General features: G+C 39.5%; 1 long non-coding RNA gene across 1 annotated transcript; it reads left to right on the top strand.

Annotated features, from left to right (window-relative positions):
• Positions 1 to 3,602: 3,602 nt before the first annotated feature.
• Positions 3,603 to 6,558, top strand: LOC133122291 (uncharacterized). Its single transcript, XR_009708084.1, has 3 exons — positions 3,603 to 3,725; positions 4,036 to 4,189; positions 6,189 to 6,558. It is a non-coding gene; the product is annotated as an uncharacterized LOC133122291 (long non-coding RNA).
• Positions 6,559 to 19,441: the final 12,883 nt, after the last annotated feature.

Genomic DNA, 19,441 nt, shown 5'->3' with positions numbered 1-19,441 from the left:
AAAAGAAATAGATTAATTAAAAATAAAAGGGCCGCTTTTTTCACTAGAAAGAACAAGGTTTTGTTCACAGCCAGGAACAAAACCTTGCACTCAATTGTTGTTGTAGATTGACTTGGACAGGGATTGGAAACCATGGCCCCAGAGAGCCACAGGGTATGCTGGTTTTTGTTTTCACCTTAAAATCAGCAACTGATCCAAACCCAAAAAACAAGATGAGGTGTGTTAATTGTGTAATCAACTGCTTTCGTTGATCACTTAAATTGAGTAACAACGACAGCCAACATGCCCTGCAGCTCCCCATTACCAGGGTTGCCAACCTCTGGCCTAGGCTGTATGACTAATTTTGGAAGTGAAAAGAACTGCCGTGTTCTTTCTGCATATTGTTTGGTTCATACAGTCAATAAGAAATGTATGATGGACAGTGATCAGAAATTCAAACTCAGGCATGAAAACTCTCTAATAGCAGCCCAACTAACATATCTGTACAAAAGTCCCTGTGAACTTGATGTTTAAACTCACATCAGACTTTGGTTTGAAATGGTTCTCTTTAATTATAGAAAGTGATTAAATATATCTCTATTTCAGACCTCACAAACGATTAAATCTTCCTTCAATCCAATCTCTACATAGGAATTAGGAGTGGCTGGTATGGCAGTGACAACTTGTAAATCCCACCACATCCTGACAGCACAGAACATTCCGTTCCCCAGTCCATAATCTGTTACCTCAGAGAGGGGACAGTACAGAGCATTAATGTAATAACTGACCCCCCGCCTACCCCACACACCCTCACTCGTCATCCAGACAACAGCTCCTCTGAAAGAGTGATCTCTCAACATGACAGCTCTTTCACCACCAGCACCTTAACAAGCTTGATGCTGCCCAGATCAATTAACGATGAATCACTGACACTGGGGGGCACCCATACTGGCCAGGGCAGCAACCAGAGCAGGCTCTTCCGTTTGTTGGAGATAATAGGGAGAGGAATGAATTGCTTCATTGTGTCTGGGCCCAGAAACAAGAACAATCACCTCCCAGAGAAATATCCCATTCTGTTAGGGAGAAGGGAAGGGTTGGTGTTCACACCCCTCCTCCGCAAGCCCTGTCTAGAGTAGCGTTAAATTGGATTGCTCCCTGCAGCTCGTAAGACCAGACCAGCTCTAATGTCAAACATTTGGACTGGAGAAAAACTTATGGCTGATAGGGGAGGCACAAGAAAGGCTTGGCCATCTTGTCCCAAGGTGTAGGAAATGTCCAGCAGAGCCCATTGAAGTTAAAGGCAGTAGGAAAATAGAAATGCCACATTACATTCTATAAATCACATTCAGTTTCGATGCCAGATTCCTGAAAATAAAATATGCTGAGAAATAATTACTGACATTAAAACAGGAAAATCACAAGTTACAAACACAATGTTTTTGAGCCCATGAAACAAGAAGCTTGGTACAGTAAGGAAAAGGCGAAGTTGTTGCAAAGTATTTTAGACACAAATGACAAAAAGTGACAAAAGTGACAATATCTTTAATTCGTCTTATTGGTATCATATTGATTAATATATACACTCAGTGAGCACTTTATTTGGTATTTATTAGACATATTCTTCAGATTTATACGCATTACGCTGCTGTCGCCAATATACTTAGAGGTTTCACAGAGGATCAGCGATGCTCTTCTGGATACCACTGTTGTAATGTGTGGTTATTTGCGTTACTGTCACCTTCCTGTCAGCTTTGACCAGTCTGGCCCTGCTCATCTGACCTCTCTCAAGGCATTTTTTCCTACAGAACTGCGGCTCACTGGATGTTTTCTGGGGACTGTTGCGCATGAAAATCCCAGGAGATCAGCAGTTTGTGAGATACTCAAACCACCCTCTCTGGCACCAACAATCATTCCATGGTCAAAGTCCTTTCGATCATATTTCTTCCCCATTCTAACATTTGGTCTGAAAAACAACTAAATCTCTTGACCATGTCGGCATGCTTTCATGAATTTAGTTTGCTGCCACATGATCGGCGAATGAAATATTTGCATTAACAAGCTGGTGTACAGGTCTGCCTAATAAAGTGGTACACTTAGTGTATGTAATTTACAAGAATGGTGACAATCCTGGGTTATTCATGAAATTGAGATATAATGAGATCTAGAAAAATGAGGTACAAGACTACCTATGGACTTGACTTCAACTGCTTGAAAAAGTGTGCTTGATCAAGCAGAGAAAGGAGAGATACAGGGTAAAGTAGACATGTAGTTTTCTACAACTCTAAGGCACAGATGATTAGGGAAGACCAATAGAAGGCGTATACTTCATGTAGAACAGGGTGTACATCCGTCCCCAACAGAGCAGCCTTACTCTGTGTGGTGATTAAACACACATGTTCCACTCACAATTGAGACACTTACTACTGTAACACATTCCTCTAAAAAACGCACGGTACTGTTCTGTTATGAACATAGTCCGGCAGCCTCCTAATATATCTTATTTACTGCGTTTTACCTTCCATCCTCTGTTCCCATGAATTCATTCAGCTGTCTAAAACAGGGAGACAACACATGCATACAATAAAGTAAGAAAACTAGGTTAGCTGAAAACATCCCACATACGTAATTGAATTGTTTATCCTGGATAATACAATTTTCTGAGCTCTCTTTCAATAGGCTCTAACAAAATCTAATCCTCCTTCATCCCTTGTCTGAATTATCTATTTATTGTATTCACCCATTTGGACTCATGAAGGTCATACTGGGGTGTAGGAGGGATCAAACATTGACCCCACTCAAATTCTCTGTGCTTGTGCATGTCAAGTCCTTTTGAGAATTAACAGGCAAACCTGTTTTTGGCTCATCTGTATATTTCATCTCCTGATTGCGGTCCACCGGCTGGATAGATATTTTTTATCCATATTTTCTTTTCACTGCAAACATTTAAAGACACCGGACAGCATATTCTCTCATAGCTAATGTATAAGCTACTGTTGATGTATAAGCTACTGTTGCCTGTGCAACCGTTACATAAACCCACCTATACTATTTTGCTCAGTGTCACTTTGACAATCAACAGGGTAAATGACTATATTAACAAAAATGTAAAGGCATGCTGCAGTATTAGAGCTGAATAATTTGTACTAAAGCTTGGCATAATCGATTTTTCAAACGCACTGGAAACAGACAGGTACAAATGAGAGCTATTAGTCATAAGGGAATATAGATGCTAGGAATTTGAATAAAAGTTGTCTTCCACCTATACACTATAGTGTGCTATTTTCAAGATGTTATGCCTTTAATCAAGCACAATTGCCTGGGGTGGTCAGCATACACAACCAGATACACTATCAGCAGATAGACCTTTATCAGTGTAAAATCATCTTCCTATCTGTGCCTCTTTGCTCCACTATAAGATCATTCAGGCCCTTTACATTGTTTCAAAATGTGTGACAAAGGCCAGCGCCCTTACCTAGACATTCTACTACTGTGGATTACAAATGGGAGGAAACTAATAAGAAGAAGCAGGCCACTTGGCAGCAATTAGTGAGCAGGGGCTTCTCATTCCAGGGCTGGTTCCTAAATAAATTTGGCTGTTTGTCACCTGCATGGGAAGGACTGTTCTTGGTTGATTGAGTGAAAGCGAGGTTAATCTGCGGACAGCCCTAATGGAGAGGACATTGGCCTGGAGAAAAGCCAGACTGCGATTGCTGTTGGTTTTCAGCAAGCCCCCCTGGGTTAGAAGGGTAATTATGAGAACACCTTGCAAAATGACCTAAGCCAGGGGCACAAGTTTAAAATTAAAAATGAAAAAAAAAAAAAAAAAAAGAAAACATTATGTTCTGACAAGATAATATGCCACAGGTATTACAAAGGTCATTACCTTTTTCCATTCTGTACCCGGCTGCCTTGTTTCTCAGAAAAAGAGAATAGGGATGTGCCTTGCCTTTTTCCTAGTCTAAATTGCTTGTACTGTAGGTACAGGAATAGGCAGATAATGAATGGATGTATCAATCACACACGTTCTTACTTCCTTCAACTGGCTACCTATTGCAGGTCTCATCAGATTCAAAAGTGCTAGCCTACTGAGTTGCTAAGGGGTCCGCTCTGGCCTACTGCACCTTCACAAGATCTTAAAACCCGACAGACCCCTTCCTTCTGCAGCCTCAGCAGGCCTGCATCCTCTCCCTCTGCGGACCTGCACTGCCAGGTAATGCTTGACATCTATCTTGGCCTCCGGTGGTGGAATGATCAGTCAAAACAGCAGAGAAACTTCCTACCTTCTGTTGCAGCTCCTTGCCCTGGACCCCCTCTAGCACTTCTGCCAATGGCTTAATGACTGCAGCTGTGATTAATTACTACTAATTACTACCGATTCCATTTTATGTTTGTTCCTTATGGATGTTTTCCATTGCAATCTTATTTTGCTAAATTATTGTGTTTTGTCAGTGTGTAATCCACATGCATGTTCCCTAACAAGCAACAGTTGATTCTAGGTTTTCATATTTGTACATGTTTCATATTTACCTCCCACCTCTAGGGCTACCAGGGTAACAGCTGTTTCTAATTTATATGAAATGCTTGAATTGCAGGCTTGCTTTAATTTGGTCAATGGGTAAGCCTTTGTCACAAAGTGACAACTTGACAGTGATAAATTACAACAAAGAACCTGATATTGTTTTAGTTGCCCCAATGAGTAGACAAAAGATGCCACTGCAAAACAAGAGAGCAATATGTAACTAATTATTTGGCAATTAGAATGTAATTTTCCCATTACTGTTCTTCAGCAGAAGCAGTAAGTGCAAGCAATGCAGCTGTGGAGAAGCAGTTAATGGGCTAAAAAGTTGAATGAGAGATACTATGGAATGGATTCAATGAAAGCAGTACTCTATGTTTGAACATATTACCATTATGTACTACATAGAAGACTCATAACTCAGGGTTGAGTAACCCATAACAACTTCTCAATAAAAATACCAACCTAGGATTATGATTCACATAAAACCCTTAGAGGTCGTCAGTCATTAATAAGAGTTCATTTATCAATGAAAAGCAAATTACGGAAATATACTCTGGCTATGCACAAAATGTTTCACAGGCAAATTAAAATGCTTTTGTATTATTTTTGTGAAGAAAGTAAACTGAATATGAACAGTGTTTATTATCATTATCATTTTATATCTCTGTATTGCATGATATAAATGAAGCAGCCACAAGTAACTCTATAATACCTGTCAATTTGGATGCAATAGATGTGAGATGAAAATGATTTGCTTTTATTCTTTTTCAATGAAATATTATCAAGTGACCACCACCAACCAGTAGCTAACAGAAAATGTTTTTCATTTCATTGTTTTGTAATAATTAACCCCTTAAACTGCTCCACTTGGGCCAAATCATTGTTTATATACAAATGAAATCACTGGCTCTCAATCTAGCTGGTGCTAATGTTCAATCACAATGCCTGGCAGTGTGATTCTCTGTCAGCATGCAGACTCCCACAGAACCATGTGGCATCTCTCTGGAGCCAAAGACAAGGAGGATGCCTTGCTAGTCTGCAGCTTATTTAATTTAAGTTACTTAGAATCCCTATTAGGTGACTTAAAATTGCTTTTAATTTCAGAAACCATTTCCTGTTCCTTGAATAATGTCATTCTGCAAAGGTGGTAACTTAATGAACTGAAAGCAACATGTACCGTATCGATATAATGCACACAACTTATTCATCACCATTTCTATAGGTAATGTTCTTCTGATATTTCTATTGTCTTATCTCTTGGGGACTGAACATAATTTAGATGCTGATTGATAGCACACATGGAAAAGTTCATCTGTATTCTCTTTGATATAATTATGTTAAGATGTTAGGATAAGCGGGTTAAGATAATGGATGGATGGATGGATGTTAAGATCCATAACAAAACAGCCATAATGCCCACTGATCTTGAGATCACCTGATGTTCAATGTAAGGCCCACAGCTTAGGGTGAATGCACTGTAATGCATCAAGGGTTACTGTTGTCACCCTCGTTTTGAGTCCATTCCTTAAATGTCACACTCTGCAGTCCTTGCATATTACGAGACAAGCAAAGGATTTGATGCTATACCCCCAAAAACACCAGAGCAGCCCATTTTGTCAATTTCACAACCTGTCTCCTGCATGTCTTGGCTGACTTTTTTTTAAAAATTCGCAATCTTTGACTTTTCCAGTGATAGGATCAGCATCCACACCGTCATCGGACTGGCAGTGCCAATGAACCGCTGATTGGAGGAGACCTGTGTAGAAGCAATGACAGAAGGCACTGTGCTTGTCACTTTTCTTATCTGACTCCATTATCATCAACCTGCCTCACAAAAGTGTAAAACTACTAGAATAAACAGGCCATCTGGAAGCTGATAACACAGGGATTTGGGTTTTAGAGCATTCATCTAATTTAACTGCATAAAACAACTTCTCTGAAACTTTATTTGGCTTGTTTAAACCATGTTTTTCTGACATATTGTAATCAAGAGTGAATCATATCTCATTTAAACCACTAATCAGTATACTCCTCTATCCTCAAGATAATCAACTGCACACAATGCCTAAATTCCTCTACTGTTAATGACTAGGGTTGGGCCAACTGACCTTTTCATATATTTGCTTTGTCATTAGGAAAGAAAGGAAATTTCTTGTGAAACATTTCAAGACATAGCTTTGCCATATAAAATGGTCTTTGACAGCATGGAGGGAATATTAACCCGATTATAGGACCAATAATGGGGTGCAATAGATCCAGATTGCACTCACAGCTGTTACAGTAATGCAATCAGTGTAATATCTGAAAATGTGCACAGGTGTTTTGCATACACAAGCTTTTTCTATTGCTTTACCTCATGTAAATTCATACCTTCTGTACATCTATGTTTATTGAATGTATGAATATTTATTTTGGTGATAGCAGACAATGTGAATTGAAGATATTTAACCTGATTCACTTTAGGATGAAGCCTGATACTGTACATGGTGATTACAGTACATCTACACTGTCTTATAATCACAGACCTCCAGACATGAAGCATACACACCCTTCTGATATAAATCGCCAGTGAACCAGGGACTATATCACACACTGCATGTTAAACTGTTACTAATATAATGTACGTGTTAATAACTTTTTAACGTTAATAACGTTTTTTGCTAAGACACTCTGCACAGGGTGTTTTGCCAAATATATGGAGAGCTACATCCAAAATAGATACATTCAATATAGTTGACTTGAATGGCTTTTTCTATGGTTGCAACTGTGAGCTCTAAAGTCTTTGGCCAAAAGTGATATTTACATTAGCCATTGCACTCTCAATACCATTCGGAGCTCAATAGGTACAAATCAGTCACAGTACAACATGTTAAGAACTTATGGGTATCATACTGAACTGCATTCAAAAGTGCAAGTTTTTCATGAAAATGGAAATCTTGTGAGCTCATGGGGGGGGAGGGGTGCATTGTTTTGTTATTGAATATTTATATCTTGGTGTTTACTAATGTTCATGATGCCATCTATCATAACAGACCTGATCCAGGACCAAATGATTTTCCATATTTAAAAAAAAGAAAATGCATGGCATCTAATCCTACATCAATTTCATCCTTCTTCCCTCCGTTGGAATTACATGGTACTGCATGTAGTGAAACGTATATAGGAATAGATCCCATGCATTTTTAAACATTTTTTAAATATGAACAATTCTACAGGTCCTGGAGCACCTGTTAAGATAGATGGGATCATCTTACATGTAGATGCAGCATAATGTATGACTAGAGGGAAGAAAAGGATATATGAAGGATTCAGCATTTTGTGCAAATACACAAAAGGAAAGAAGTTGAAATATACAATCATATTTATGACACTGCTCAGCAATATGGAAATAAGACTGCAAAGACATTAGAAAGATACTCTGCCACAGGCTAAATCATTCCAGTTATTTTCTAAAGCTCTCACCAGGAATGTCTAGAACCCACTTTTTAAAATATAAATAGATCTCAGTATGGACTACTCTGTGTCAGTGGAAGAGCGTAATTAAGAAGTAGAATAAAACTTCACATGAATTAACCTGGTTGTTTGATGGCAGGCAAAACACGCCAGATGAGGATGGGGAAAATGTCTGCTTAGAGTGTTAACAGTTGGATAGCTTAGATTCCATTTTGTAATGCTTTAATCAAAATTTCAGCTGATTATTCTAGCATGTGCATGTCTGTGCAAAGTAGGTGAGTATTCTTTTGTGTCAATTTAATTTGATTTGCATGACTGAGGTAACGCATCCTGTGTGGATTGTTTGTAAAGCATTAGATTACTTTCAAGCTGATGTCGAGCTTGTTGAACACAAGCAAGTGCACACGATACAGAAGGCATTAATTGCCTTACATTGTATGTGTAATGTAATTAGATGTTACATTTCCTATTTTTCCAAATAGTCTTATGCTCTCATAAGAAAAAGTAGAACAAAATGAACAAGAAATAAAACGTGAGATTAAGTGCCCTGTTTTCACAGTCGAGGCACAACTGAGGAAGTGTAGTCGTGACTCATGGCAGTGTTGAATCCGGCATGTCCATAATTGTTGGGCACATGTAGAACCATTGTAAAACAGGTTGGTTTAAGAGGAATGAATTACCTGTGGGTATGGTGAGGCTTTGGTTTCTTTAGTTTATTGCCAGTCGAATTGGCTGATTTCTTCCCTTTTAGTACTTGCACAAGGTCATAGCGAACTAGCAGTTTTGTCATGCCTGACATACTTATCCAAGAGAAACAGTCACCACATACGCATGTATAGTACAGTACTTCAAAAAGCCTTCTCAACAGATTACAGTACTGTGCAAAAGTTTTAGGCAGGTGTGAAAATGCTGTAAAATAAGAATGCTTTCAAAAATAGAAATGTTAATGGTTATATATTTGGTATGACCACCCTTTGCCTTCAAAACAGCATCAATTCTTCTAGGTATACTTGCACACAGTTTTTGAAGGAACTCGGCAGGTAGGTTGTTCCAAACATCTTGGAGAACTAGCCACAGTTCTGTGGATTTAGGCAGCCTCAAATGCTTCTGTCTCTTGCAATCCTAGACAGACTCGAAGATGTTGAGATCAGGGCTCTGTGGGGACTATGTCATCACTTCCAGGACTCCTTGTTCTTCTTTACGCTGAAGATAGTTCTTAATGACATTGGCTGTATGTTTGGGGTTGTTTGGGGCCAATCAGATGCCTCCCTGATGGTATTGCATGATGGATAACTATCTGCTTGTACTTCTCAGCATTGAGGAGATGCAGCCCCAAACTTGCAAGGAACCTCCACCATGCTTTACTGTTGCCAGCAGAAACTAATTCTTGTACCCCTCTCCAGCCCTTCGGTGAACAAACAGCCTTCTGCTACAGCCAAGTATTTAAACCTGCTGCCATTTATCTGCACCCCAGTTCCTGTGTTTTCATGCATAGTTCAGTCGCTTAGCCTTGTTTCCATGTCGGAGGTATGGCTTTTTGGCCACAATTCTTCCATGGAGACCACTTCTAACCAGACTTCTCCACACAGTAGATGGGTGTACCTGGTCCCACTGGTTTCTGCAAATTCTGAGCTGATGGCACTGCTGAACATCTTCCGATTGCGAGGGGAAGTAAGCATGATGTGGCTTTCATCTGCTGCACTGTTTCCTTGTCCGACCACTGCATCTACGGTCCTCAATGTTGCCCATTTCTTTGTGCTTCTTCAACAGAGCTTGGACAGCACATCTGGAAACCCCTCTCTGCCTTGAAGAGACTGGGAGAGACCTTGCTGATGCAGTATAACTACCAGTATAACTGTCTTGTTGCTGTGCTCAGTCTTGCCATGGTGTATGACTTCTGACATTAAACTGTCTTCAGCAACCTTACCTTGGAAGCAGAGTTTGGCTGTTCCTCACTCAGTTTTAACCCTCCTACACAGCTGTTTCTGTCTCAGTTAATTATTGTGTTTCAACCTACATATTAAATTGATGATCATTAGCTCCTGTTTGGTATAATTGGTTCATCACACACCTGACTATATGCCTACAAAATCCCTGACTTTGTGCAAGTATAGCTAGAAGAAGTGATACTGGTTTGAAGGCAAAGTGTGGTCACACCATATATTGTTTTGATTTAGATTTTTCTTCTGTTCACACACTTTGCATTTTGTTAATTGATCAAAATAAACTATTAACATTTCTATTTTTGAAAGCATTCTTACTTAGCATTTTTCACACCTGCCTTTTGCACAGTACTGTATGTTGTTAAGAAAGCCTGCAAACTAGAGGAGGAATACTTGGTGGTGTGTGACTTGTTTTGTGTTTCATCTTAGCTGCACATGACCTCAAGCAATGCATATCCTCCACTTCAATTACGTTTATTTTCACATTATTGCAACAGAGATTTTGCTACTTCAATTACCTTCCATTGATACAATTGTGATGCTTTGCAGCCAGACGTTCCTCTTCAGTCAATCAGACTCCAGTCAATCAGATCAGTTATTATACACCAAGGTGAGCATTAAAATAAACTAATCAGTTGACATGAAAACAAATCTAAATACTATCAAAATTAAATAAAACACTATCTCTTGGAACTATTGCAGAAAATTATCATTTAGAAAAATGCAGTATTTGATCAAAATAATGTCTCAAATTGTTCTAATTAAATAAATAAAAAGAAATAAACAAATCACATATGAAGACAGATTTTAAAAAATGTGTTCTCTCAACATTATTGCAAAATCACACATTTCTTCTACCTGTCTGGATTGGTAATTTTGTGGTCTGCCATAAAGCTGCTTTTATCAGTATGGGTTGGACAGTGTAATAAGGGGTGTGCCAATAAAAAACATCTGGCATTGTGCTAAATTGGTGTTTAAAAATTTATTAGCATTTTAGTAAACCCAGACCCCCTATGTGTATTTCTGGAGGTTATATTGCAGGTATTACTACTGTAATTCCATATACTATTTAAGATACCAGAAGGCTTCAAAAGGGTATGCCCATGCTTATATAACTGCATATATAAAATAATAGTTACACAGTTGAACCACAGACTGAAAGAACAATTGGGGACAGCCATCTGGGATAGATTGTGTCTCCCTTTTTTGTCCTAATAGCTAACTGTGGCAGTTTTCTGTAGTCAATCCAGACTTACAAATGAGTTACTGCTGGCAGATCTGCTCAGAAAAGTTGTGAGAGCCAGCACAGTGATACGAACAAATAGAGAACCTTCCTAGGACACCTAAGAAAGCAAGTTACTTCACATGGGAAGAAGATGTGTTCGCTACATTACATATTTATTTGCATAGCAGTGAGTTCACTTTATTTAGCTGGATAATGAGTACAGATCAGATGAAACATTGTGCCATAGTCAAAGCTTAACCTGGTGGCTGAATGAGACACATCAGTGATGTTTGTTCAAATATGCAACCCTCTTGGACTTTTAAAATCAAAGCCACGAAGTCTCTAAAGGAAAAAATACAAACACATAACTGTGAGGTTGTGGGGAAACTGATAAAAAACAAACATACGTTCATGTTTAGCGTGGCCCATGGCTTAGAATTGAACTATTCTACATTCATCCACTGCAGCACAACCACATGCACCCAAAACCACACATATGTAAGTAACCAGTAAGTACGTAACAGCAGGAAGGTGACAATTCACTTTAATGGCTGCAAGCTCAGCCACGTTGTTCCCCTTAACCCCATTAACAGTAGCTAGGGGATACATTTCCTCATTAAAATTCTACTTTCAGACCACTGATGGTGGCCTTAAAGCTGCCTATATAAGACAAGTGGTACTTGTCTAATGGTGACAGTCATGGAGTCCAGATGTGGGGACTGTCTATAAAGTGATGGAAATTCAGAACATTTTTCCAACACTTTTTCCCTATTGACAATGGCTTCGTTGTGTTCATGGGAGATACTAAAGTCCATGTTGTTGAAGAATGAGAGTACTAAACTGGGGTGAGTGGTTATGACAGACCAGGCATTGTTGGGGAGATACTTCAACAAAAACGCCATTGAGTCACACACACTAGAGCCGCTACAGGACATGGAAGTTTCAGTACAAAATAAAAGACAGTGATTTTTATTATTATCTCTACTATATGTGAATATAGATAAATATTACATATTTAATTTCTCACACTTTTTATATGTGTGCATCATATTATAAAATTTAAATAAGTTTAAATAATCAAAAACCTATGTTATGAAATTTATGATATAAAATAGATTTCAAGCTTGTGCATGCAATCATTTCACACACTGTGATATATAATTATATTAATGGCATTTGGCAGACGCTCTTATCCAGAGCGATATACAACAAAGTGCAAAGTGCATAACCATAACCAGGTGTGCTGAAAGACCCTGGAGGGATACATGATGCACAATTAAATACAAAAAAGACATTACATATCATACTTTGTGTATGTACATAGCTACAAAAATACATAGTTTCATGCACCTGGACATACATCATCATTTTTTTACAGTATACATACACATACATGTAAATAGATTTGCATCATATATTTTTGGTTTCATACTGGCCTACGGTACATTTTATTTTATGGTTTTGACTACAGGTAGAATAGTAGAGCTACCAACCACCTGCAAAGCTGGAAAGAGAGGAAACAGTCCTATGCTACAATTTGGTGTGAAGTACGATCATCCATCCTGTTCTCAATAAACCGGGCTCATCTCACATTGCCCATGACGGATGGTAATGGAGAGCTTTTCTCCCCGAAAGGTCAATATCTCTCTGGGGCTTGACATATGGGGAAATTCAGGCTTTGAACCTTTCAGCATACCCTTCACATGCTGATGTAGGACAGAAGGGACTCAACCAAAGGCTATGTTTGTGTCATCTATTAGAGCACATTCCGGCTTTACAGTGCCCTTCAGTCATGCAGGCAATCTGTATAAATTTCACCAGTTCACGCTGTGGCCTGGGAGCACTGCAATACAGCATGTAGGGCACATTTTCAATAATGATTCCATGTTAACAGCTGTTGTTCAGTAAATTGCACTATTTATAATTACATGTTAAATAAATCATTAAATTAAATGCATTTAAAAAACCACGGGTACCCAACAAACCACTGCAACCCCCTTCAAATAAGCCTCTTAGATGGCAGGGATATTGTTCCTTACTGGTCTGCCACATAAGGAAGATGCCAGAGAAGCCCTGACTACACCGTCTTAAAGAACAGAGGAGTAATTATTGTGGCAATGTTGACACGGTATTCCTGTTTGCATGAATTAATAAAGGAGGGCTACCTCAGTCATTTTAATTCACTGTTGCTGGGAATGGTATTCATGAACAGAGGTCTGATGAATAATAACACACAACACAATATTTTCCCTGCATGCAGAATAAGGTTACTAAAATAAGTCAATGGGTATATTTATGTGAATTGAGACATGCCTAGAATGAATCAAGCTAGCTTTTTGTAAGCTTTTTGTGTGCCATTCATTGGAAAAATTAGGATAAATTAGGATAATTTGAAAAAAAGGCATTTGTTGCTTTGTATGACTCTGTCACCCGTCATTTTCTCAGGATCTGGATTAATTTCTTGGTGACATCAAAGAATGTTTTGAAGTCAGATCTCGTACTGAGGGCTTCAGGGCTTAAGGGGTAACTTTGGATCAGAGCCAATGGCCATTACATGACAGATTCACGGCCTCTGCATGTCCAGTACTTTCCCTGGTTTTTTACTTTCCCAAAGAAGCACCATAGGATTCCTTTAATGGCACACAGGAGAGCTCATGCATTAATGATGCCATAAATAAGGTAATGTAGAACTTATCCTGTTTCTGGTCCTCTGGCAAAATATCTTCCTTTCACAGTTTTGTGCTTGAAACTCCTGAGGATAATGTGACAATGTGGATCATACCGCCCCTTCCCAAACCGAGCTACTTTCCCTCAAGCACTGGGCAAAAATGATGTGTGACATCTTAATTAAAACAAGAATGGAACAGCCACTGTTCAGGGGATGCCAATAGTTTATGGGACTTTTTGTCATCTTGTGGTAAAGTGAGGTACTGATGTTAAGTGCCAAGCAAACTTCTTTGCCCGTCAGCCAGACCATCAGTTAGTTAAGCAATCAGCGAGGGACACTACTGTGTGTGGACCTAACTACCTCTTTCTATTGCAGTTAAAATTGGGGATTGTGGCTGGTACCGTGCATCATCTCATAAGGAGTGCACTGTGCAATCAAATCCATGTCAAATCTCAGCCCTATAATTACAACCCCCTGTTCCATAATGTTGACAGCATGGCACTAATTGCTTTCTCTGTAATTGCGTTAGATTTTTTTTTTCTTCAGGAGAGATAATAAAAGTCATCGGCCATCTGTGCCCAAGGTATGGAACCCCGATGTGTTAGGGGGGGGGGGGATTTTGCATGCAGCTAAAACACAGGTAAAATATATTAGCATTTAACATTACTAAGTGGTCGAGAAATTACAACATTACTATCATGACAGAGCATATATGAATTATTAAAATTTAGTAGGGTACACCATGGTATTACACCGTGGATCATACTTCAGAGCAGCAATTAAACCACACTGCAGTAATCAATATAGGACCTTAGATTAATGGTTCATCACTCTTGTAATTACCTGAAGGAATACATGCTGTCAGCAGGCAACTTGCCTGCCGGTTCTACGAGCACCTGGAAATATACAAGCTCAAGCTGTCTGCCGTTTTTCACTTTTGCAGAGACCACAGGCCTCAAAATGATCATCATTATATTTCTGGTAGGGTCAGGCAGTGCTTCTAGTAAGGGTACTGATTTTAAAGGGTTAAAATCCTGAATGCACACACACATTACTGTGGTACCATGTATTTAGAAGTACAAACTTATGCGGTAGTATATAGTCATTACTTGTTCCACTATTGGGTCAGTAGAATTTATACATTTTATTTTAAGAACAGAAAGACCTTGTACATGTCAAAAGAAGTCCCTGACCTTTCCTAATGCTCCTCCTTTCTGCAAAGTAATCATAATCTTCTCATTCGAATGTGGGCTTCAGCTTAATCCTTTCTCACTGTCCATGGGTCTATTTTGGTGGTGTATCTTATTCATTAATGCTGAGTGTCTTCTACTCATTTGAAAATCCAGCATCAAAGTGACTTGAAGGGCTGAAGATGGAAACAATGTTCGCACGTGCATTGCAAAGTGCAAATTAATTTGGCTGTCGTCCTGCCACTGTGTTCCTCACATAAAAAAAGCTGACAGATCACAAAAAGTAACGGACTTTAAAGTTCTGGGGCACTTCCAGTGAAGGGATTCTAAACTAATAAATGGAATAATAATGAAGGTTCTGAATCCCCCAAAGGCATTTCTTTCTTTTGTGCTTTTTCATGCTTCCTCATTTGGAATTAATATTGAACCCATATGAGCCAGTGCTCTACTTTCTACATTCCTGTTATATAAAGATTGCTGTCTCAACAGAAGAGCCAACAGTATGAGCACAGTCAGCGATATTGTGAGAGCAGAGTTGGTGACATTAAGGGATTAATGGATGCCTAACAATATAAATAGTGATATTAGTGGTACAGTAATAATGCTACTGGATACAACACAATAGATGTAGATCACTTGTATTTGGTGTTAAAGGTTTCTTATGAAGAAATACATTCATTAAATGTGTTATACAAATATTCAGGATGAAAGGAGGATGAGCAGGATGTCTTGAAAGTCAAAAAACTATCCAAAGTGAAGAGCACATCTAAGCAAACGGACTGTGAAGAAAGGCCTTTGCACCCAGACTTTGTCAAACCTGCAGTTTCCTCAGTGATAACAGTGTGTTGTATCCTCTGTTTAATGAACTGCATCCATCATTCCTGCAGGAGGCTAAAGGTCAGCCTGTACAATGCTATAAGTTGCCAGCAAGTGTGGATCGGCTCCAAAAAATACGTTTCTTAAAAAGGAGGTGAATCTCACTGGAACAGTGGCAATGTGCTCTTTTAAAATTGCTGTGGACCAAGGGTATGTTTACTGCAATCATATAACAGAAATGCTGTGCAAATGTTGGGGTGTGGGCACAGTTTATGAATAACATTTAATTGATTAGTATTCACAGATCATTGAGAAATATAACAGACATAAAATCTGATCAGATATATTAAATAATATATTTATTTACACATAATCCGTGCAACAGAGGTCATGGTTAGGGTAACGATGAAACATTAACAATATGAATTGAGCATATAGACACAAAAAAGTTTCGTAGGCACTCGTTGGAGTGCCTCCGTTTTTGTTAGCGTACTGTTAACTTTAACCGCTAGGGGGCGGGTGTTCAGATTTCGGAACACAGACGCCGATTTCAGTGATCAGAACATTCGGTCACCTGTCGTCGAATTAGTGTGAGGCCAGGCTCACTCCGTATTAATAGCGGCCTCATGACAAGACATTTCACCGAATTATAGTGCAAGCACCAGGCATAGTCACTATACAGGATTTTTTGTATTTTCCCTGTAGACATTGCAAATACGGCGGCACAGATGGTGCAGTGGGTAGCACTGCTGCCTCGCAGCAAGGAGATCTTGGGTTTGAATCCCCGTTGGCCGGGGCCTCTCTGTGCGGAGCTTGCATGTTCTCCCCGTGTCTGCGTGGGTTTCCTCCGGGTACTCCGGTTTCCTCCCACAGTCCAAAGACATGCAGGTTAGGCTGATTGGAGAGTCTAAATTGTCCGTAGGTATGAGTGTGTGAGTGAATGGTGTGTGTGCCCTGCGATGGACTGGCGACCTGTCCAGGGTGTATTCCTGCCTTTCGCCCAATGTATGCTGGGATAGGCTCCAGCCCCCCTGCGACCCTGTTCAGGATAAGCAGGTTCAGATAATGGATGGATGGATGGACATTGCAAATACTATTTATGACATTAAGGGCCGGTTTTACAGACACTAAATCATTGATGCAAAATCACTTGTGTAGCTTACTGTGCTGGAGCGTGAGTGGCCTGTACTGAGGAACAACATGTACTCAATGTACTAAAAGACTCCAATGAACGAAAAATACTGAAATTGCAGTAGTTTTTTATGGTGATGTCTGAGAAAATAGCTTGTACGACTTACAAGTTTAAATGTAATGACTGGAACTCAGCGATTCATTTTAACGAATCAAGCTTTCCAACACTATATAATAGTTCACATTGAAGTTCAATTGCGATTTATATATTACAGGTGTGCCAGATGCACATACGCCACTTTACACTAGCAACTTCTTTTAGTCAAATCGCAGAATAATTATTTTGTCGTGAGCCAAAATCGACCGTCTTGGAACTCTCAGTGTGATATACAGATGGCCGATTTAGTGGATCTTAGCCTCCGACGGAAGACTGTCAGATATTTTGGGCCAAAATATTGCAATGTGACAGCTGCTACGACCACAGACAATGGACTCTAATGAACAACCAATAGGAGCGTCGTAATACAATACATGACCTACTGTAGGCTAAACGATACATGTAAGCACTGCAACCACAGAAAACATATTGTTTTAACATTAATTCAGTCACTATTTCACCTTCGATACTAAAATATTACTTGCATGTGGATAAGCTTAGGCGAATTACTTAAGTGCACCGTTAAAATGGTATCGCTTTTGCTACCTAAGCATTTCGCATCCCGAATAAATAGCCAAAGTTGACACCCGTTAGTGTCAATGTAGGTAATATCCGAGAAAAGAAACAATGACTTTCTCCAGGCAAAAAACACCACTATTGGTCTACAGATTTTTGCTCCACCATCTTCAAAGTCTGAGCGTGGACGTCACATGACGTAGCCACGGTAATCGTTGGATGAAATCTCTGCTCTTATAATAGAATTATTGGATCTTATCGCACAGTATGGCAACAATTAAAGACATGATATTGTCAGGGCTACATCGCACAGTGTACATGTAACATTCGTAAAAGACGGCCGATATCGCAGTGTGCAGGCGGCATTTGGCCACTGCAGTTCAAAAGCAGGTGAGTTTGGAAAGAAAGCGGAATATACATTCAGAAAATATATTTGTTACTTTAACTGGCTAGTGTGGCGAAAGGTCCGGATACTAGCTCTATTATGTTGAAGTTCGCTATTAAAAAAAACTGAAACAAAACAAAACGAAGCTCAAACAAGAAAACCCAAGCCCCCACTCTGAATAGCACATTAGGGCGACATTAACAATGACTCTTAAGCAGTTAAACGACACACACACTCAAACCATTTGCATTATAAGAAAGGAACTTTAGCACATTCACAGAAAATACAATGTCCCTCAAAAAAGAAAAACGTTGGCGCGCTTAGTTGGAGCTTTGTTGAAGAAGGCGAATTGCAGCTTACTTACCCAGTCCTGTCCAGGCTTTGGAAATTGTTCAAGGGCCGTTACGTCCTCCGGTGATTGGGATCCAGCTGCACAGCACCGTCAATATAAAGTCCTCCAGAATTTGGGATGATCAGTTCGGTCGGACAAAGCTACAAATCCGTACCCGCAATTATTCCAGATACTTAGTTTTTCCTTAAACTGGGCTATGGACCGGCACACCACGGCTCGACTGGGTCTCCCAGGAGTCTCGAGGTAAGCAAAATTAAAATCAGAATTTCTATGGCAATAGTACACAGAAAGCTCTCTCATTTCTTTTCACAAAGCCTCAATCATGTTACTACTTCTGTAAAATAAATCAATTCCATTTCCACTGTAAAGGCCTTACACTACTATACATATTCCAGGGGCCTTACAAACGTACTGTTTAACGTACGCAGGTATGTAGCCTATTCTTACAAATATCGTTGTGTCTTTGTCTGAGTAGCTGTAATTAGCAAACAGCAAAAAATTTAGAAATAATAGTGCAAGAACCGACAAAAACTGGCTATATCATTGTAGTTAGAACATTGGGTCCTACATTTGTGTATATTTCTTGTCATGTCCATAAAAGGCAGAATATAAGGAATAAGATGAGAATTTTCATACCGATGAATAGGCATGCTGCCAGTACAGCCCCTCTTCCCATTGACAATTGCACACATTTCTCACTGTTTAGTGAGTCTATGTTGTTGTGAAGTACCACCCTTCCCTATTCCCACCCCGTCTTGGCAGAAGGAAGCCCCCAGATGGCTGCCAGTCAGTCAGTCTTAGCCAATCTCTGCCAGCTGTGCCATGGGAATGGAGCATCACCTTCTCCATGCCACAAAGTGCTTGTGTTTGCCATCTGCAATGCCATATGCTTCCTGCCCAGTTGGCAGGCTTACCATTCCTTTCCTTAAGAAGGAAATCTATAAACAAGTCTTCTACTGGAAATATTTATCAGAAATTCCCTGGATTTGGATTCTTGGAAAAACTAGGAACAGACACAGCAGCAACAGCAGGGACAGGAACGACAATAACAGCACAGCTACTGTGCAGCAATATGTGCAATTTCATAAGTATTTATTTAGTTGTAGT

Source organism: Conger conger, chromosome 1, assembly GCF_963514075.1.
Source record: "Conger conger chromosome 1, fConCon1.1, whole genome shotgun sequence".
NCBI classification, from domain to species: domain Eukaryota; kingdom Metazoa; phylum Chordata; class Actinopteri; order Anguilliformes; family Congridae; genus Conger; species Conger conger.
The sequence above is the reverse complement of the archived record's forward strand: the minus strand, read 5'-3'. Positions and strand labels throughout refer to the sequence as shown.